At 43.6% G+C, this 22,487-nt stretch overlaps 1 pseudogene across 1 annotated transcript; it reads right to left on the bottom strand.

Moving 5' to 3' along the window:
- Nucleotides 1-16,427: 16,427 nt before the first annotated feature.
- On the bottom strand, nucleotides 16,428-22,287 carry LOC123189365 (uncharacterized; annotated as a pseudogene). Its single transcript, XR_006495710.1, has 5 exons — nucleotides 21,984-22,287; nucleotides 20,144-20,275; nucleotides 19,978-20,045; nucleotides 19,674-19,864; nucleotides 16,428-16,921 (listed from the first exon to the last, which is right to left on the bottom strand). The product of XR_006495710.1 is annotated as an uncharacterized protein (transcript).
- Nucleotides 22,288-22,487: the final 200 nt, after the last annotated feature.

The raw sequence follows: 22,487 nt of genomic DNA, 5'->3' as shown, positions 1-22,487 counted from the left end.
TGTCTACCAGTGAGGAGGATTCCTCTCATACTGGACTCAAAAGACTGGTTTATCAATAAATATTTTTATTGGAAAACCGGCCGTGACAATATATGCTTTGATAAAGTGATCAAAGCATATGGTTTTATACAGACTTGCGGTGAAGCCTATATTCACAAGAAAGTGAGTGGGTGTGACGCCCGGATAATCAAGCTACAGTAACCCTCTACTAACGATGCCACGTCACCTCCATTAGGGTTACTAACCTCGTGTTAGTTCGAAACCGATTCAAATCCAAATTCAAAATCAAACAAATAATAGAAGTTTTCCAATCTTAAAACTAAAATGTTTGGAGAGAGCCAAATAATGCATAAGTAATATTGGTGAAGAAACCAACCTGTTTGAAAGTGTTTGATTCCTAAAGTAAATAAAATAGTAGCAAAACAATTAATCAAATGCTTTTTACAATTAATAAATTATTAAACTATTCTATCTAGTTGCTCAAACTTATGTGGCCGTAGTATAATTATTTAGACCAAATTAGGGACTACTTTTATAAGTCATAAATCTAAAATAAAAGTGAAACTAAAAGTAACAGAAAATAAATAAAAGAATAACAACAGAAGACAAAACAAATACAAAAAAAGAGAAAAGAAAACAGGACCCCCCCCCCCAACGGGCCGACCCACCCCAGTCCACCTCCCCTACTAACGTCCCTCCCCCGTAACCCTAACCCCCCCCCCCACTTGCCCCACTCCCTCTCCCCGTCCCGATCCGATCTGGATCGGTGACGAAACCCCACTCCCCACTCTCCTCGCTCCCCGATCCCCTTCTGGATCGGGGCAACAACCTCGGCGCCCGGCGCCCCGCTGCCTACCCCGCCGTTCCCCCGTCGCCTGGCGCTCGCCGGACCCCGACCGCGCCGTCCCATCATCTCTTCCTCGCCCAAGGTCGCGCCCGAAGGCCGCAGACGCCGCGGCCACCGCCGCCCTGCTTGGACCTCGCCGGACGCCATCGCCGGACTGCCTCCCCGTCGTCCTCTTCGTCACCTACTTATCCCCGTCTTCCTCCTCAACAACTCCAATGAGCCTCGCCACCCCTCGTCCCTGCAACGTGGGTGAGCTCCCAGGCTCCGGCCTCGCTCCTTCTCTGCTTGTGCTGCGGCTATCGCCGCGCGCCGTCACCGTCGTGTCCTCCCCCCTGTCGTGGCTCGCACCGCCAGCGCCAGCTACGCACCTGCCATGGCCGCCCGGCTCCCCCCTCCCGCTCCGGCTGTGCCACTTCGCACGACGTCGTGCCCGGCCAAGCAACCCGCACCTCCGTACCGTGGTCCGCGTGCGCCACAACCGCGTCGGCCGCGTCGTCACTCCCCCTGCCGCCCGCTACCTCCCCCAGCTGCGCCCGATGCTCCCTGTCCGCCCTGGCCGGCGCTCTCCTCCGCCCCGACCGGTGCCCAGGGCCAACCGGGGGATCACCCGCGCCCATTATCCCGTTACGGGGCGCCCAGCAGTGGCGTGTGTCACTGACCACTAGGCCCGACCTTTTTTTAGAATGAAAAAGAAAAGAAGAAAAGGAATAAAATAAATAAATAATAATAAGCTAATAATAATTAATTAGTTAATTAACTTAATTAATCTAGTTTAATTAATCCTGCTTAATTAAACCCTAATTAACATGTTAGTCTATGACAGGTGGGTCCCACTGGACCCACAGGCCAGGTTTGACTTTGGTCAGCTGGGTTTGACCTGCTGATGCCATGGTGATGTCATGCTGACATCACCTTTCACTGTTCTGGATAATGTTCGAGTTAATTAATTAAATAAATGTAAAAAATGCATAAAACTTTGATAAATCATAGAAACTAAACCGTAACTCGGATGCAAATACTTTATACATGAAAGTCGCTCAGAACGACAAGACAAATCTGGATACACGGCCCGTACGTCCGCCACACATCCCTATCATAGTGAACACGTAACTTTTCCCCCTCCGGATCATCTGTCCGAAAATGCGAAACACCGGGAATACTTTCCCGGATGTTTTCCCCCTTCGCCGGTATCACCTACTACCGCGTTAGGGCACACCTAGCACCGCTCATTGTCACGCCATGCATCGTCATGCTTATGTTTGCATTGTATTTATTATTTCTTCCCCCTCTTCTCTTCGGTAGACTACGAGACCGACGCTGCTGCCGCCCCGTTCGACTACGGAGTTGACGACCCCTCCTTCTTGCCAGAGCAACCAGGCAAGCCCCCCCTTTGATCACCAGATATCGCCTACTCTTCTCTATACTGCTTGCATTAGAGTAGTGTAGCATGTTACTACTTTCCGTTATTCCTATCCTGATGCATAGCCTGTCCTTGCTACTACTGTTGTTACCATTACCTGCTATCCTACTGCTTAGTATAGGATGCTAGTGTTCCATCGGTGGCCCTACACTCTTGTCCGTCTGCCATGCTATACTACTGGGCCGTGATCACTTCGGGAGGTGATCACGGGCATATACTATATACTTTACACAGTTACATTACCTGTGGTACTGTTCGGAGTTGGGGGCTGAAGGGGCAGGTGGCTCCATCCCGGTAGAGGTGGGCCTAGGTTCCTGACGGCCCCCGACTGTTACTTTGTGGCGGAGCGACAGGGTAGGTTGAGACCACCTAGGAGAGAGGTGGGCCTGGCCCTGGTCGGTGTTCGCGGATACTTAACACGTTTAACGAGATCTTGGTATTTGATCTGAGTCTGGCTATTGGCCTATACGCACTAACCATCTACGCGGGGACAGTTATGGGCACTCGACGTCGTGGTATCAGCCGAAGCCTTCGTGACGTCAGCGACTGAGTGGCGCGCGCCGGATTGGAACCGTAAGCCTGCTCTTGTATTAAGGGGGCTAGTTCTGCTTCCGGCCGCGTACGCAACGTGCAGGTGTGCAATGGGCGATGGGCCCAGACCCCTGCGCCATAGGATTTAGACCGGCGTGCTGACCTCTCTGTTGTGCCTAGGTAGGGCTGCGACGTGTTGATCTTCCGAGGCCGGGCATGACCCAGGAAAGTGTGTCCGGCCAAATGGGATCGAGCGTGTTGGGTTATGTGGTGCACCCCTGCAGGGAAGTTAATCTATTCGAATAGCCGTGATCTTCGGTAACAGGACGACTTGGAGTTGTACCTTGACCTTATGACAACTAGAACCGATACTTAATAAAACACACCCTTCCAAGTGCCAGATACAACCGGTGATCGCTCTCTCACAGGGCGACGAGGGGAGGATCATCGGTTAGGATTATGCTATGTGATGATACTTGGAGGACTTCAGTCTACTCTCTTCTACATGCTGCAAGACGGGGGCTGCCAGAAGCGTAGTCTTCGAAAGGACTAGCTATCCCCCCTTATCCCGGCTTTCTGCAGTTCAGTCCACATATAATAGCCTTATTCCAGTTGATACCAATGCATACATATGTAGTATAGCTCCTTGCTTGCGAGTACTTTGGATGAGTACTCACGGTTGCTTTCTCCTTCTTTTCCCCCTATCCCTTCTACCTGGTTGTCGCAATCAGATGTTGGAGCCCAGGAGCCAGACGCCACCGTCGACGACGACTACTACTACTCGGGAGGTGCCTACTACTACGTGCAGCCCGCTGACGGCGACCAGGAGTAGTTTAGGAGGATCCCAGGCAGGAGGCCTGCGCCTCTTTCGATCTGTATCCCAGTTTGTGCTAGCCTTCTTAAGGCAAACTTGTTTAACTTATGTCCGTACTCAGATATTGTTGCTTCCGCTGACTCGTCTATGATCGAGCTCTTGTATTCGAGCCCTCGAGGCCCCTGGCTTGTAATATGATGCTTGTATGACTTATTTTATTTGTAGAGTTGTGTTGTGATATCTTCCCGTGAGTCCCTGATCTTGATCGTACACGTTTGCGTGTATGATTAGTGTACGATTAAATCGGGGGCGTCACAAGTTGGTATCAGAGCCGACTGCCTATAGGAATCCCCCTTCCAAACTCCTTGGCCGAAGTTGAGTCTAGTCGATGAAAATTGTTTTACTAACATGGCTGTGTGGCCCATGGGCCCACGTCGCCATTGGGTGGTATTAGGATCTTTTATTCCTCGACCTATACTCTGGGACTCTGGTCTCTCTTCTATTCGGGTTAAATGATTTTGCTAAAATCTAACTCTAGGTTCTCGTTACCACTTCCTGCGGGAGAGTCCCTTCATTTTAGATGATCGTCTGCTGCACCAGAAGATTCCAAAGATAATCTCCGATGTTGTGCCCACCGCCTTTGCAAATTCCCTACCACTGTTATATTATTATGGATAACTACATACACTTGTCCTTTCAATCCCATTGATCTTGTTATTACAAGATACCCCAAAAATTCTCTCTATTGTTCCAAGAATACTTTATACCTACTTCCTTGCAGTTCATTACCCACATGAACACCCCAACGGATAATTCCTCGCACTTACCGAGTATCCGCCCATCCCCAGTTGTTTATGTGTTTCACTAAGTTCTTCGAATTAATATTCGATATTCCGAAAATCCTTGGCAGCATATTGCTCTTGAAATTCTTGCTTGCTTGCATTATGGTTAACCCCATAAGTATAGTAACCTTATTGGCAGCCTTTGTCACTAACATCTTGAGTACATTGATTCAATATGTTGCGAATGCTCGCAATCCTCAATCAGATCCTAGAGTTCATCCGTTCGGCTTAGACATTGTCTTAAACATGAGCTGGATCTCGACCAATCAAAATTTTGTCGATTTTACCCCTACGCTTACTCAACTTATCCATCATTAATCAGAGCGTTTGCTTCTGATCCTTTGATTTGGAAATCTTAATTCCTTTGCCTTGAGCTTTGAATTAGTCAGTTGTTTCTATAATCCAAAGCCCTTGCTTTGTTTTGTCCTCTGACCGTGTGCCGATGCTCACATCAGCTCCATTATGGACCGGCAGATCCTTTGTTGGATTTTATCCAACAGCGTCCTTCATATTCAATAACCTTGTGAGCCTTCCCTCAGATACATAATGCCTTTGGTAAATTGTATCCTCTGCTTTCTCAACCATGCTCAGCTTTCGAGCTGGTGGTATTTACTATTGAAGATTGTGGTATATATTTCCACGATACCCTGATGGGTTGAACCTATGCCTTCCTTAATATGTTTGAACTCGAAAGTTTTCACGAGTCATACACTCTGGTAATTTGCCAGATAAAATTTCAACACTACAACTTCCTCGAAGTGAGAAGTGAATGATTGGTTATGCATTGGAGAAGTGGGAGTCGACCTTGAACTTTGTGTTCATGCCCATGAAAATGATGTAGACCGTCTCGGAAGCTTCTTGCAAAATGATTATCCAGATGTATGATTCTTTCGGTATTCTTGAAATTGATTCCTTACAGTTATGGTTCCGACCATGCTGTCCTGATTTGATATATCTGATGGGAATTCATTCCAGTGCCTCGTCTAATTTTTGGCAAGGTTGAAGTATCTACTTCATAGGTCAATGGCCCGGTTCTACTTCTATCATGTTCTACCTTCGAGTATTACCCGCTGGTATCTCGAGAACTGTGTTACTTCCCGCGAGTCTTCATCTAGTATTGCTTCTCATCGATCTCAGACCCCCCCCAGGTTCTGAGTTATTAGTCACTCGAGGACACCGATAAATGAATCGATTCCGCACTCTGATTCAATAACTCTAAGTAATTCTTGTTGCTTACGAGTTTAATAATCCTTCAAGTCATTCCTAGCCTTATCGGCTATATCATCATCGGCAAACTTTTAACTGTGCTACCTGGTCCTTCTTCCCAGAGCACAACTTTCGACGATGAGCTAAGCTTATGTCGATCATCCTTGTCTTATCATTTCACCTCGAATGGCAAGTTTGATTCCTAGTTGGTGTTGTATCCGTAGTTCTAATAATCTTTTGCTGCAACAGTCCTTCTGCTTGAGCAGTCGCTGTTCGATTGCTTCTTTGTGGAGCCTCTCGACAAAATTGTCGTGATCATCATCAACATTTTGAGTTCTTCCAGGATATCAATCAAATTCAGGATGGGAAATACCATCCTTGCCCCTCGATGATTGTGTTATCATCGACAACATTCTTGCCTTCCCCAACACAAACTTATACATGCTATGGATGCAACTTGCGATCCAGCACGTATTATGTTCTACCATGAAGTATTACCATCTTTTATGTCAAGAATTTTGTTAGAATTTCACCACCTCTTAAGAATTCTTGATATAGTAATACTTCCCGTCATCTCCATTCATATCTTGGTCCCCGTGTTGTTTCTAACCGGGATACGAGCCATTTAACTTTTATGTGTAGTTTAAAAAATTCTAACAACCCTATTGCTTGGAGTTAATGGTTGATAGCTTGATTCTTAGTCTATTGGTTAATGAATCACCATCCTAACATCGATCGGGCTACTTAGTCCATCCTTCCAGGTACACGTCTTGATCAATGTTTAATTGTGGATGTTCTCCTCGGGCATACATCATTATATCATTTGATTTGACAAATGTTATCTCCCTGTTCACATAATTGTGGAAATCCATCATTTTGGGGATCTCGATGAGTTGTCGCCAAGTCCACCAGCCACCTCCTCCTCATCTCCTTGGTTTAATGATGAACTCATGATTCGGGACTTGCTTCCATAGTTCATTTCCCGAGAATCTGGCAGCACCATCTCGTCAAATTGTGTTCCACCTTTCCTTCTCAGGCATCCTGAGTCTGAGTTATCCTGACACCAATCAGATCTGAATCTCGAACAGATATGATGGTTGGAACATATTTCCAAGAGTTATAACAATGGTCTTTATGTGACCTGGTAAGGTGTTGTCGTGCCTAGCACACCTGGCCGGAGGCCCTAATGTTATAGATTCCTTTTCAGCAAGGTTATCCATTCTTCCATTAGGAAACTGTAAGACTTATTCAATAAGTTGTTTTCGATGGATCCTTCGTATCCAAAGTTTGACCTTTGCTTGAAGAACATGTCAGCGCTATCTCGAAGCATGTCTATGGTACTCCGATTCTCAATAAGAACATTTGAAGCACCATGCTAAATGTTTCTTGTTGAAATTACCCAAACACCATTGTATGGGTAATGTCATGAAATTTCTCTCCTCTTATCTAAAGGGTTTTCTACTTTATATCCTGTCTTGGATATCATCCTCTGCTTGACTTTAGGGAGGATATACCCCTGATATATGTGTTTAAACACATTTTCCTTTTCGTTGTTTTGTTCAAACTTTCTTATAATCTACTTAACTGAGCAGTGGTAATTCCCTGCTTAGGTAAGCACCTCGTGTACAACTCTGTCAGTAAGAACCTATTACTATTGTTGATGACATTCCGGTATCCACCGATGGACGAGAACTTTGCCTATTGGTCCGCCTCGTTCAACGAGCAGGAAAATGGTTCTCTTCGTCCCTCGACCTTGGTACCGACGTTGTTGCCGACATAATCGACAGGCTATCCTCTGACCAGCCTTGCTATTATAACCGTACAAGATGTCAGCGCCTTTCCTACTTTAAACCCACATGGTGGGCCCATAACCCACAGTTCCACAGGATCGAAACCTGACTCTCCTGTACAACCTTTTGTCAAAGTTATTCCTCGCGCTTGACTTCGTATGTAATTCACGGGCCACCTGCCTAGTGATCTATTATGGGATCAGACGCAATACTTATTCCCATTGCTCTGAACCCCTTTCACACTTCGTTTCAGGCAACGAACGATTGCCTATGCGCTTGAAACTTCAATTTTGCACCTTCTTACTTTGCTCTCGATATTTTCTTAAGTTTCAATTCGAGAGTTACTATCCGCCACCCTCCCTGATGTTCTCTACCAGATACGCGACCTTGTAGAGGTCAGTTCTTCCGAAGATACCCCTTATCATTTTTCATAAGTACGATGGGACTCCTGACGAAAGGATGAAAAGACTTCATCATGATGACCAGAAGCAGAGAAATGAAGACATCAACGTAATGGATTGATCTCTTCGAGAAGAGCAACCAAGACCAAGAACACTCGCTGGAATTTCGTGTCCCGAAGCTTACCCCTTTACTCCACCACTTAAATCTCGGGACGAGATTTCTTGTAGTAGAGGAGAATTGTGACGCCCGGATAATCAAGCTACAGTAACCCTCTACTAACGATGCCACGTCACCTCCATTACGGTTACTAACCTCGCGTTAGTTCGAAACCGATTCAAATCCAAATTCAAAATCAAACAAATAATAGAAGTTTTCCAATCTTAAAACTAAAATGTTTGGAGAGAGCCAAATAATGCATAAGTAATATTGGTGAAGAAACCAACCTCTTTGAAAGTGTTTGATTCCTAAAGTAAATAAAATAGTAGCAAAACAATTAATCAAATGCTTTTTACAATTAATAAATTATTAAACTATTCTATCTAGTTGCCCAAACTTATGTGGCCGTAGTATAATTATTTAGACCAAATTAGGGACTACTTTTATAAGTCATAAATCTAAAATAAAAGTGAAACTAAAAGTAACAGAAAATAAATAAAAGAATAACAACAGAAGACAAAACAAATACAAAAAAAGAGAAAAGAAAACAGGACCCCCCCCCCCGCTGGGCCAAGTGGCCCAGCTGGCCTCAGCCGCTCGAACGGGCCGGCCCACCCCAGTCCACCTCCCCTACTAACTTCCCACCCCCGTAACCCTAACCCCCCCACTCGCCCCACTCCCTCTCCCCGTCCCGATCCGATCTGGATCGGTGACGAAACCCCACTCCCCACTCTCCTCGCTCCCCGATCCCCTTCTGGATCGGGGCAACAACCTCGGCGCCCGGCGCCCCGCTGCCTACCCCGCCGTTCCCCCGTCGCCTGGCGCTCGCCGGACCCCGACCGCGCCGTCCCGTCATCTCTTCCTCGCCCAAGGTCGCGCCCGAAGGCCGCAGACGCCGCGGCCACCGCCGCCCTGCTTGGACCTTGCCGGACGCCATCGCCGGACTGCCTCCCCGTCGTCCTCTTCGTCGCCTACTCATCCCCGTCTTCCTCCTCAACAGCTCCAACGAGCCTCGCCGCCCCTCGTCCCTGCAACGTGGGTGAGCCCCGGGCTCCGGCCTCGCTCCTTCTCTGCTTGTGCTGCGGCTATCGCCGCGCGCCGTCACCGTCGTGTCCTCCCCCCGCCGTGGCTCGCACCGCCAGCGCCAGCTACGCACCTGCCATGGCCGCCCGGCTCCCCCCTCCCGCTCCGGCTGCGCCACTTCGCACGAGGCCGTGCCCCAGCCAAGCAACCTGCACCTCCCGACCGTGGTCCGCGTGCGCCACAACCGCGCCGGCCGCGTCGTCACTCCCCCTGCCGCCCGCTACCTCCCCTAGCTGCGCCTGACGCTCCCTGTCCGCCCTGGCCGGCGCTCTCCTCCGCCCCGACCGGTGCCCGGGGCCAACCGGGGGATCACCCGCGCCCATTATCCCGTTACGGGGCGCCCAGCAGTGGCGTGTGTCACTGACCACTGGGGCCCGACCCTTTTTTAGAACGAAAAAGAAAAGAAGAAAAGGAATAAAATAAATAAATAATAATAAGATAATAATAATTAATTAGTTAATTAACTTAATTAATCTAGTTTAATTAATCCTGCTTAATTAAACCCTAATTAACATGTTAGTCTATGACAGGTGGGTCCCACTGGACCCACAGGCCAGGTTTGACTTTGGTCAGCTGGGTTTGACCTGCTGATGCCATGGTGATGTCATGCTGACATCACCTTTCACTGTTCTGGATAATGTTCGAGTTAATTAATTAAATAAATGTAAAAAATGCATAAAACTTTGATAAATCATAGAAAATAAACCGTAACTCGGATGCAAATACTTTATACATGAAAGTCGCTCAGAACGACAAGACGAATCTGGATACACAGCCCGTACGTCCGCCACACATCCCTATCATAGTGAACACGTAACTTTTCCCCCTCCGGTTCATCTGTCCGAAAACGCGAAACACCGGGAATACTTTCCCGGATGTTTTCCCCCTTCGCCGGTATCACCTACTACCGCGTTAGGGCACACCTAGCACCGCTCATTGTCACGTCACACATCGTCATGCTTATGTTTGCATTGTATTTATTGTTTCTTTCCCCTCTTCTCTTCGGTAGACTACGAGACCGACGCTGCTGCCGCCCCGTTCGACTACGGAGTTGACGACCCCTCCTTCTTGCCAGAGCAACCAGGCAAGCCCCCCCCTTTGATCACCAGATATCGCCTACTCTTCTCTATACTGCTTGCATTAGAGTAGTGTAGCATGTTACTGCTTTCCGCTATTCCTATCCTGATGCATAGCCTGTCCTTGCTACTACTGTTGTTACCATTACCTGCTATCCTACTGCTTAGTATAGGATGCTAGTGTTCCATCGGTGGCCCTACACTCTTGTCCGTCTGCCATGCTATACTACTGGGCCGTGATCACTTCGGGAGGTGATCACGGGCATATACTATATACTTTACACAGTTACATTACCTGTGGTACTGTTCGGAGTTGGGGGCTGAAGGGGCAGGTGGCTCCATCCCGGTAGAGGTGGGCCTAGGTTCCCGACGGCCCCCGACTGTTACTTTGTGGCGGAGCGACAGGGCAGGTTGAGACCACCTAGGAGAGAGGTGGGCCTGGCCCTGGTCGGTGTTCGCGGATACTTAACACGTTTAACGAGATCTTGGTATTTGATCCGAGTCTGGCTATTGGCCTATACGCACTAACCATCTACGCGGGGACAGTTATGGGCACTCGACGTCGTGGTATCAGCCGAAGCCTTCGTGACGTCAGCGACTGAGTGGCGCGCGCCGGATTGGACCGTAAGCCTGCTCTTGTATTAAGGGGGCTAGTTCTGCTTCCGGCCGCGTACGCAACGTGCAGGTGTGCAATGGGCGATGGGCCCAGACCCCTGCGCCATAGGATTTAGACCGGCGTGCTGACCTCTCTGTTGTGCCTAGGTAGGGCTGCCATGTGTTGATCTTCCGAGGCCGGGCATGACCTAGGAAAGTGTGTCCGGCCAAATGGGATCGAGCGTGTTGGGTTATGTGGTGCACCCCTGCAGGGAAGTTAATCTATTCGAATAGCCGTGATCTTCGGTAACAGGACGACTTGGAGTTGTACCTTGACCTTATGACAACTAGAACCGGATACTTAATAAAACACACCCTTCCAAGTGCCAGATACAACCGGTGATCTCTCTTTCACAGGGCGACGAGGGGAGGATCATCGGTTGGGATTATGCTATGTGATGATACTTGGAGGACTTCAGTCTACTCTCTTCTACATGCTGCAAGACGGGGGCTGCCAGAAGCGTAGTCTTCGAAAGGACTAGCTATCCCCCCTTATCCCGGCTTTCTGCAGTTCAGTCCACATATAATAGCCTTATTCCAGTTGATACCAATGCATACATATGTAGTATAGCTCCTTGCTTGCGAGTACTTTGGATGAGTACTCACGGTTGCTTTCTCCTTCTTTTCCCCCTATCCCTTCTACCTGGTTGTCGCAATCAGATGTTGGAGCCCAGGAGCCAGACGCCACCGTCGACGACGACTACTACTACTCGGGAGGTGCCTACTACTACGTGCAGCCCGCTGACGGCGACCAGGAGTAGTTTAGGAGGATCCCAGGCAGGAGGCCTGCGCCTCTTTCGATCTGTATCCCAGTTTGTGCTAGCCTTCTTAAGGCAAACTTGTTTAACTTATGTCTGTACTCAGATATTGTTGCTTCCACTGACTCGTCTATGATCGAGCTCTTGTATTCGAGCCCTCGAGGCCCCTGGCTTGTAATATGATGCTTGTATGACTTATTTTATTTGTAGAGTTGTGTTGTGATATCTTCCCGTGAGTCCCTGATCTTGATCGTACATGTTTGCGTGTATGATTAGTGTACGATTAAATCGGGGGCGTCATAGTGGGAGCACTACAACATTTCTAATAAGTATATGTGAATGACATATTGTTGATTGGAAATAATGTAGAATTTTCTGGAAAGCATAAAGGAGTGTTTGAAAGGAGTTCTTCAAAGAAATACCTCGGTGAAGCTACTTACATATTGAGCATCAAGATCTATAGAGATAGATCAAGACGCTTGATATATTTTCAATGAGTACATACCTTGACAATTTTGAAGTAGTTCAAAATGGAACAGTCAAAGAAGGAGTTCTTGCCTGTGTTGCAAGGTGTGGAGTTGAGTAAAGACTCAAAACCCAACCACGGCAAAAAATAGAAAGAGAATGAAAAGTCATTCCCTATGCCTTAGTCATAGGTTCTACAAAGTATGCTATGATGTGTACCAGACCTGTTGTGTACCTCACCAAAACTTTGGCAAGAGGGTACAATAGTGATCCAGGAGTGGATCACTGGACAACGGTCAAAATATCCATAGTGGAATAAGGAAATGTTTCTCGGTTATGGAGGTGACAAAGAGTTCGTCATAAAGAGTTACGTCGATGCAAGCTTTGACACCGATCTGAATGACTCTAAGTCTCGATCTAGATACATATTGAAAGTGGAAGCAATTAGCTAGAGTAGCTCCGTGCAAAGCATTGTAGACATAGAAAATTTGCAGAATACCTACGGCTCTAAATGTGGCAGATCCATTGACTAAATTTCTCTCACAAGCAAAACATGATCACTCTTTGGGTGTTAATCACATAGCGATGTGAACTAGATTATTGACTCTAGTAAACCCTTTGGGTGTTAGTCACATGGAGATGTAAACTAATCACATAAAGATGTGAACTATTGGTGTTAAATAACATGACGATGTGAACTAGATTATTGACTCTAGTGCAAGTGGGAGACTGAAGGAAATATACCCTAGAGGCAATAATAAAATTGTTATTTATATTTCCTTATATCATGATAAATGTTTATTATTCATGCTAGAATTGTATTAATCGGAAACTTAGTACATGTGTGAATACATAGACAAACAGAGTGTCCCTAGTATGCCTCTACTTGACTAGCTCATTAATCAAAGATGGTTAAGTTTCCTAGCCATGGCAATGTGTTGTCATTTGATGAACGGGATCACATCATTAGAGAATGATGTGATGGACAAGACCCATCTGCTAGCTTAGCATAATGATCGTTCAGTTTTATTGCTACTGCTTTCTTCATGACTTATACATGTTCCTCTGACTATGAGATTATGCAACTCCCAAATACCGGAGGAACACCTTGTGTGCTATCAAATATCACAACGTAACTGGGTGATTATAAAGATGCTCTACAGGTGTCTCCAATGGTGTTTGTTGAGTTGGCATAGATCGAGATTAGGATTTGTCACTCCGTCTATCGGAGAGGTATCTCTGGGCCCTCTCGGTAATGCACATCACTATAAGCCTTGCAAGCAATGTGATTAATGAGTTAGTTGCGGGATGATGCATTACGGAACGAGTAAAGAGACTTGTCGGTAATGAGATTGAACTAGGTATTGAGATACCAACGATCGAATCTCGGGCAAGTAACATACCGATGACAAAGGGAACAACGTATGTTGTTATGCGGTTTGACCGATAAAGATCTTAGTAGAATATGTAGGAACCAATATGAGCATCCAGGTTCCGTTGTTGGTTATTGACCGGAGATGAGTCTCGATCATGTCTACATAGTTCTCGAACCCGTAGGGTCCGCATGCTTAACGTTCTGTGACGATTTGTATTATGAGTTATGTGATTTGATGACCGAAGTTTGTTCGGAGTCCCGGATGAGATCGGGGACATGACGAGGAGTCTCGAAATGGTCAAGACGTAAAGATCGATATATTGGAAGGCTATATTCGGACATCGAAAAGGTTCCGAGTGATTAGGGTATTTTTTCGGAGTACCGGAGAGTTACGGGAATTTGTATTGGGCCTTAATGGGCCATACGGGAAAGGAGAGAAAGGCCTTAAGGGTGGCCGCGCCCCTTCCCCATGGACTGGTCCAAATTGGAGTTGGGAAAGGGGGTGCCCCCTTCCTTCCTTCTCCTTCCCCCTTCCCTTTTTCCTATTCCATGTGGGAGGTGGAATCCTACTAGGACTAGGGAGTCCTAGTAGGACTCCACACTTTGGGTGCGCCCTATGAGGACCGGCCTCCTCCTCTCTTCATCCTTTATATACGTGGCCAGGGGGCACCCCATAGACACACAAGTTGATCATTGATCCCTTAGCCGTGTGCGGTGCCTCCCTCCACCATAACCCACCTCAGTCATATCATCGTAGTGCTTAGGTGAAGCCCTGCGACGATATCATCGTCATCACCGTCATCACGTCATCGTGCTGACGAAGCTCTCCCTCAACACTCAGTTGGATCGAGAGTTCGTGGTACGTCACCAAGCCGAACGTGTGCAGATCGCGGAGGTGCCATACTTTCGGTAATAGGATCGGTCGATCATGAAGATGTACGACTACATAAACCGCGTTGTCATAACGCTTCCGCTTACGGTCTACGAGGGTACATGGACAACACTCTTCCCCTCTCGTTGCTATGCATCACCATGATCTTGCATGTGCGTAGGAAAATTTTGAAATTACTACGTTCCCCAACAAGTCCCAACACCTTAGCTACTTTTACACCCTCTGGATTGTTGGACACCTTGTCAACATCACAATCTTGAATCTATAGCTCAAATCTTCTCTCTTCAACTTACTAAAATATGAACAAGTTCCTTGTGATCATTTTCATAGTAAAACACAACTATATATGAGATCGTGGAGTGTGTGTATAAGAAAAGATCCGACAATTAATCAAATGATAACAATAAGGTTGGACCAAGTGAAAATATTGCATAATAAATTGAACATACAGGTTAATGTTTTTGAAGTAATACACACTACAATACATCTACTGACATGTATTCCTTAGAAAATGTGTCAACAACAACAAAAGAAGTCAATGGGGTTCAATGTGCATAAACTACACACATATATAAATGTGCAAGATTTAGTGTAACAAGATACAACATTTAGTTTATCAATTTATTAGTGGATTAACTAAAAACAAAGAGTTTCCTCACAAGCATCCAATCAAGCAATTCATAGCACAAGAAAGTTGTGTAGTGTACACAGAATGTGCACTATGTTAAGATGGAGCAATGTAATCGTGGCACAAAAATGGAGAAAGATACTAAGTTGCCATAACAAGACGATTAATTTTGAGCCAAGCTATGAGAAAAAAACATGGCAATTCAAGTTTGCTAATTCTAGCATTTTGAGCTAAGCTACTTGAATTACACATTCATTGTTTCATGCCATTTCAACGTATAAGATTCATAATACAACTACGGAAGAACAATAAGTAAAATATAACCAATCTCATTGACACACAAACATGCAAAACAAAATGGACGGTCTAAATTCCAACTTACTCAACATGAAATTCAAATCTTTGTATCGTTGTCATCATTGTTTTATCGTATGGCTATAGATAACAAATGTACAATTTGGTATATTAACTACCTAGTAATCATGTAATCTACTAGCTAACCATTTGCTGGATACTTGACTATTGTTGCTTAGGGACTGTACAACTATTCACACACACACACACAAAGTCAAATAGACAGTTTGTAGATTTGTACATTAGAGGATGTGGAAGTTGTGAACAAAGTTACACACATGTACAACACCATAGGATGAGGAGCTTATAGTGATATACGGGAACCGAACCAGAGAGGGAAGTACTTGTGCAGCCGCCATCGCATGGGGGGGTGCACCCCGTCGCTTGGAGAAAGGACCACACTAAATGGATCATCATAAATGGTTCCATATCCATGACATTTCCCCAAAGTTTCATTGAGATTCCATCATGGATCCCCATGTTTATAGTAATTGACATGATTTCACCACATGCCCAACCATGGTGAACCTCAATGCTGATTTCTAGCTAGCCTCAAAATTATTTCCACTAAAGGGTCTTCTTGCCAATCAAAGTTGAGCACTCCCTACACTGAACATGTCACTCACTCATCAGTGGTGGGTAAGTCACTTTTGACGGTAAGTTACTAACAAGGCATGATACCTATTATTGGAGGGGTTTAAGGGCAAGTCAATGAATTTTTTCTGGAGTACTGCACTTTTATTAGGAGGAACTATGATTTTCTCGAATTCACCAAAACAAAATCTTGCATCCACATAAAAAGTACTTCAAAACAAATTGCATTATATCAATCATCACAAGAGTGTATATGGGTTTGGAGAATAACACTCCTCATAGAGACATCATATGGACTTGTTGTTTTGAAAGCAGTGGCCACTATCTATGAAGATAATGCAACTTGTGTTGTACAATTTCAAACCGGCTATGTGAGTACTATACTCATGAGGCATGTCAACTACAAGTTCTTTTGCTCATGAACTGCAATAGATGAATGAGGTAAAGGTACAACATACTAAGCCACTCGCTGTTGCAAGCATCCACACCCGAAAAACTTGTTGAAAGAATTGTAACAACAAGGCTTAGAGAAGTGCATAATTCAGGGGACGAAAAAAAGTGTTGGGATTTAGACCAAAAAAGAGTGCTAGGATTCAGATCTCCGCCTAAAAGGCTTCCCACTCTGAAAGAGGGGCTTGTGGACTTCTACTTTTATACGCGTGGTAGATTGTACACACCCAGTCTCATTGTGAGATTTGAACAACAAAGAAGAAAGCTCTATCAGTACATATATGACTACTTTTCATGTATGTTTCATTATAGCCACGGTAGAAACTATGCTTGTGTCTCACGTATTTTCTAACATAAAAAGGTGACACAAGTAAAGATGGACTCCAAATCGGGCACACAAGCCTGCATGCAGCGATCTGGCTTACCATCCAATGAGAAGATGATCCTATATTTATTTGTTCACTTCTACTATCAGTAACTGTTACTTTTATTTGCTACCCCATTCGTCTCTGCGATCCCTTCTTCATGCCCTTCCCCATGAAAGTATCCACTGCAGCATCCACCTCTTTTTCTATCTCTTCAACCTGGTTTTAACCAAGCAAAAAGTTAGAATAGATTCAGTTACATATGTCAGCTAACATCTTTGCACAGCAAGCACCTCACGCTTTAGAGTGAATTTCAATTTTTACCTATTACATTGACATTTTTATGATAATTACCTCATGTAACAATTTTTCATTTGGATTGTCCTATTTAACAAGTGGTTTGCCAATCTTTACCCCAATTAGCAAAAGTTTTACCATTTTTTACTCCATTGATTTTTTAAAGTGATCGGCTAGGTGGGTCTCGACCATCAGGTACACAAGGTGTGCTGGGTTTTCATTTTTTTGCGCCTGAGTTAGTTCTCGTCCCTGAGCTGGACCCGCCTCATGAACCATGTGCAACTATTTAGCTGACCAATTGCACAATGCAATGAGTATGTAGACCTGATTACTGTGAAAATAAAAACCGGTCTATAAGCCCCTCTACCGGTTCATGCGCATGGAAGAAAAGGTTAGAGGAAACACCTGTTAGATCACTCTCAAAATTTAATGGGAGTAAAAATGGGCAAACTTTCGCTAAGTGGGGTAATCTAGGTGAAAATTGCTAAATAGGGTAACTAATGTAAAAAAATGTTTAACTGGTGGATAAAACTGGAGTTCACTCCACATTTTGCTCAATGTACATTCTTAGTGCTACTAATTAGTTGTCATCTAATGCCATTGAGATTAAGCAAATATTTGCTTACCATTTTTGTTGAAAAGTTATTGTTCTACTTTTATTAGATAGGTTTATTCATTTTGATATTTACTACATTTCCAGAAATCAACACGTGTCACGAACTACCAAATTTAGTAAGGAACTACACTAGGTGGTGATTTGCACCGCCGTACCATGAGTTAGTTAAGCAATAATTAATACAGTGCAATCAACAGTTGCCGTAATTTTGTGAGCGAACACAACAACAACAGCAAAGACGTAACTTGCACATGGTTGCACCCCTACCACCACACCATGAGCTAGGTACTCCTTGGATTAAGATGCAAGGATACAACTTCCCCAACTTAGTGCACCCAACCATTGGGTGGCTGACATACATGTGCATATGTCAGCCACCCAACGGCAATGTGCCATAAGTGAGAGGATTGAGTGAATTTTGTGTACCTCATACCAGTGTACCATTCAGTTTGCGTCAAGATTCGTAGTATTCTTATATAGAAATTTCTCTTTTTGTTTCTTCCAAACAAGAGAACATTTGATCATGAAACTTTGCAGATAAACTACACAAGTGTCGCTCACTGTACAACTTTGCAGATCATGGAACATTCGAATGAATTGTATTATTTCTAAAAAAAATCATGTTGCGCCAAAAACCGAAAATATTTTTTGCACATGGTAGCACTTGCGTGATGTTGATCTGCAAAGTTTCGAGTTTAAATGTTCTTTTATTTGGGAGAAACAAAAAATAGAAGTTTTCTTGCATGAACTTTGATGCAAGAATGGATGGTGAGGATAGAGGGTGTACTGGTATGTGGGTACAACCAGAACTTTCCCTAGAATATTTCGGTCACTGGATTAAGTATATTTAGTTCATACGATTCAGAAAAGGTAAGAAGAGAAGAGAAAAACACAATACTAAGATAGAAATATATGCAAAACAGAATATTTGAAGACACAAAGAATTACATGAAGACAGAATGAAATAGAAATCCTAAAAAATACAGTCAAATAAAAACCAATCCACGTGAAAATATATAATTAAAATTTTCTCGTGGCACAATAGACCCATCCTCATATATTTTTGAAAAAGGGATAACACCGGCCTCTGCATCATAGGATGCACAGAGCCAATCATCCTCATACTTTGTGTGTGGGATTCAAAAAGAGGTCCAAATGAATGGTAAAGTCCTGCCTTGAGGATCTTTTGGTTCATACGAAAAATGGAGGAAAATCATAGTAACAGGAAAATTTCATTCGATGGTGCACATTATGTTCAAACAAATTAAGCAAAGGAAAAACAAATGGAAATTTCCTTTGATCTCAACTTTAATAGAAAACAAAGGAAATTTTACAATGCACTTGGACCACCTTTTGGAATTCCTATAAGCGAAGTACAAGCCCAAGGTTTTTTGCAACATAATACCCTTCTAATTACACATTTTCAAGTGGTTCAACTTTGATTTGAATGTGTTTATTAGGATTCTCCAATTCGTGTGACCCAAAAATGCATGTTTATAAAAATTCTTGTATTTTTCAATCCTATGATTTGCACATACATTGTCATCATATTTCCTTATATTTTCTATTCCTACATTTTTAGAAAGCCACAAACCAAAGAAACCCCGAAACAATGACCAGAGGAAAAATATATATCTTTATCATTCGGCCCATTCCTTGAACCCAACAATTAAGTAGTGCCACATCAAAGCAAATTTTCCTATACCTTTGTTTTTTTCTCTCTTTTCCTACAAATCAAAGATGCACTTAATGGAAAGACAAATACTCCATCCGGTCTTTTTTAGTCTGCATATAGGTTTTATCTAAATTCAAAGTACCTCTACTTTGACCAAACATATAGAAAAACAGTATGAACATTCACAATGCCAAATCAATATTGTTAGATTCACTATGCAACGAAGTTTCATAGTATATACATTTGGTATTGTAGATGTTGATATTTTCTAATATAAGTTTGGTCAAACTTTGCAAAGTTTGACTTGACACAAATCTAATATGGGGAGTAAAAAGGACCAGAGGAAGTAGGGAACTAATACATTCATAGGCAGTTAACCTAACCTTGTGGATTAGGGCCTCGGCTTCTTCTGCATCCTTCTCTATCTCTTCTGCGATGACTTTGATCCTGAAGGCTGCCTTCTTAAGGTTTTCATTACCGGGAAATGCTATGACTTCGTCTGCGAGTTTGTCAACCACATCCGCCGCTTTCTCGATAGTCTCGATTGCTACCTCTGCCGTCTTTTCCACATTCTCTATTGTATGTTATTTACAGCAAAGAGAAGTCAAAGTAAGAGTGCACACTAAGATCCAAATAATACAAGTGTCAAGTGTATATATTATTATATATATTGATTTTGATTTTTACCTTCCATTGCTCTCATCTGTCCGTAAAAAGATACTGCTCCAAAGACGCCACCAACGACCACCGTGACCCTGAGAAGCTCATATAGCTTGTGAATGTGAGAAGGAATTTGATCAAGCAAATTCCATCATATGGGGACAAGAAATGCTCGTTACTTTTTTGTACTCACAATGAAGATTTGTTGGGCGGTGGGGATTTTCCTGGTAATTCCCCAGGGTCCGAACTAATTGCAGCCTCTTTGTTGGGTATTGGTGATTTTTCTTCTGGCAATTCTCCAGGACCGGAACCAGCTGCAGTAATTCTGAATAAAACAGGTGAAAGTTTATGGAATGACCTTCTACAGTAGGGTGGAAAGTTTGTTTATATTTTTCATACGTGCTAGTGTACGCAAAAGTTTTGTTTTTAGATAACTATACATACAAGCTAAGATGCTTGTTCTATCTATGTAGACAAAAACTTTATTTATTTATCTATCTTTTTAGTTATCTATTTATTTTTTAAACATTTAATTCATGAATATTTATTAAGAGTAGTGAACATTTAGAAAAAAATATGAACATTCTTTTAAAATTCACAAATATTTTTTGGATTCGTTAAATTATTTAAAGTTCGTGAATATTTTTAAAGTGCACAAACATTTTTAAATTTGCTAACCTTATTCAATATTGCAAACATTATTTGAAGTCCATGAATATTTTAAAAAATGGTGATGTTTTTTTAAATGTGTCTTTTTAATTCGCAACATTCTTAAAATCTATTTTTTAAAGCACGTAAACTTCTTTTGATTTAATGAACTTCTTCAAATTAGAAATAGGATAGCCCACCTTTTATAAGCTAGCAGTAGAGCGAGAAAAAAAAACTAAGTGGGCGAGTGGAGTGGGGAGCTGAGGTGAACAAGCGAGAACTTCATGGCTGCCATGTGAGCGTTATAGCAGTAATTTCACTGTTCCAACGTCTCCCAGTGGGCTCACACAACTACCAGTTGACACCGATACCAAAATGTGTATGGACATGACAATCACATACCTAACAACTAGCCTAAAAAAAACATACCTAACAACTCCACTCTCCTCTTCTCAGAATAAATATCATCTCAAAGAACAACCCAACACGATATACAAATAAAAAATACCACCAGAACATAATTAGAAACTAAACCAACATAGATAAAACTAAAAGGAAACAATCGACAACAATAACCTGCTACATAAAAATAATTAAATCTCGTGGTGAAGCAGATTTTAGCCTCTAGTCACATGCATCTTTCACAGTAACTAAAATATGTGTAATGTTGCGAACCAATCTATGGTTAGATGGTTAGAGGGACAGTGATATCCCCAGCCCATCAGAGTTCAAGTCCTGGTGCTCGCATTATTCCTGGATATATTTCAGAATTTCCGGCGATGCGCTTTCAGTGGGAGGAGACGTTCCTGTCAATGACGAGGCGCCTACGGTGACTTCATAAATTTCAAGATGACATGTCGGCTCAGTCTCTCGGAGGTGCTCATAGGGGTAGTGTGTGCGTGTGTGCGTTCATAGGGGTGAGTGTATGCGCGTATGTATGAGCGCTTGCATCTGTACTGATGTTCAAAAAATAAAATATGTGTAATGCCCATCTTACTAGAAACTCATACATATATTACTTACTCTTTTCATCTAAAAACATGTTCTATTTATTTATTGTATCATCGCTCTGCTTTGGTTTCATTCAAATAGGGCGAGCAACATTTTCTCCTATTGTCACATAGTCTGATGTAGATACATGCTTACCTGCTATAGGTTAGATGTGATGCATGGCCAAAAGAAGTTGTAAATTTCCCATAAAAAGTTATTAATTTAGATGAATATGGAAGGAGAACAATATATCATAATCATACCGGCAAAAGTTAACATAATTTGCATGGGTTCCTAAGAACAACATGTTTAGAAAAGAGAGTGTGTGTGAATGACAAATGCTAGCTGATGCATCATGAAAAAGAAGCTTAGAGGGAGAAAACATACGAACATACCATGTTGCTCCTCTTATCCGCATCGGCGGAACGGTACAGCTGGTGCCCCAAGACTTCATGGTTAAGCCGATTCGGATTTGCCGGCGATGAGCTGAGACAGAAATACATGTGTCCCGTTGTTGCCGAGAAACCTCCGGAGTGCATGTCGCCAACGTTTTGGGAGTAACGCATGACATGAGGATCGCCATGAGATTTAAAAGGAGTCAGCCAGCCAACTTCTTCAACGTTGAAGCTATATCTTGGACGTTGCTTTGTGGCAATCTTCGCGCTTCTCTTTCTTCTGCAGGGTTCTGCTCAACTTATAACTCATCAGTCTGCGCCAATCGTATGAAACGACGATGCAACGAGAAACACGAGGTCATGTACGTACACATGCACGATAGAGATAAGGGGTCCACACACACTGGTGGCCATGCATACAGCTTGCATTTTCCAGCTCCTTTCCTTCGCCTATATATGGAAGTGCCCGTGGCTACTCGCGTGTAACACGACGGCATGCCGCCA

This window comes from Triticum aestivum, chromosome 2A (genome assembly GCF_018294505.1).
Source record: "Triticum aestivum cultivar Chinese Spring chromosome 2A, IWGSC CS RefSeq v2.1, whole genome shotgun sequence".
Taxonomy (NCBI): Eukaryota; Viridiplantae; Streptophyta; class Magnoliopsida; order Poales; family Poaceae; genus Triticum; species Triticum aestivum.
Note: the sequence above shows the minus strand (reverse complement) of the source record. Positions and strands in the feature narration are given on the sequence as shown.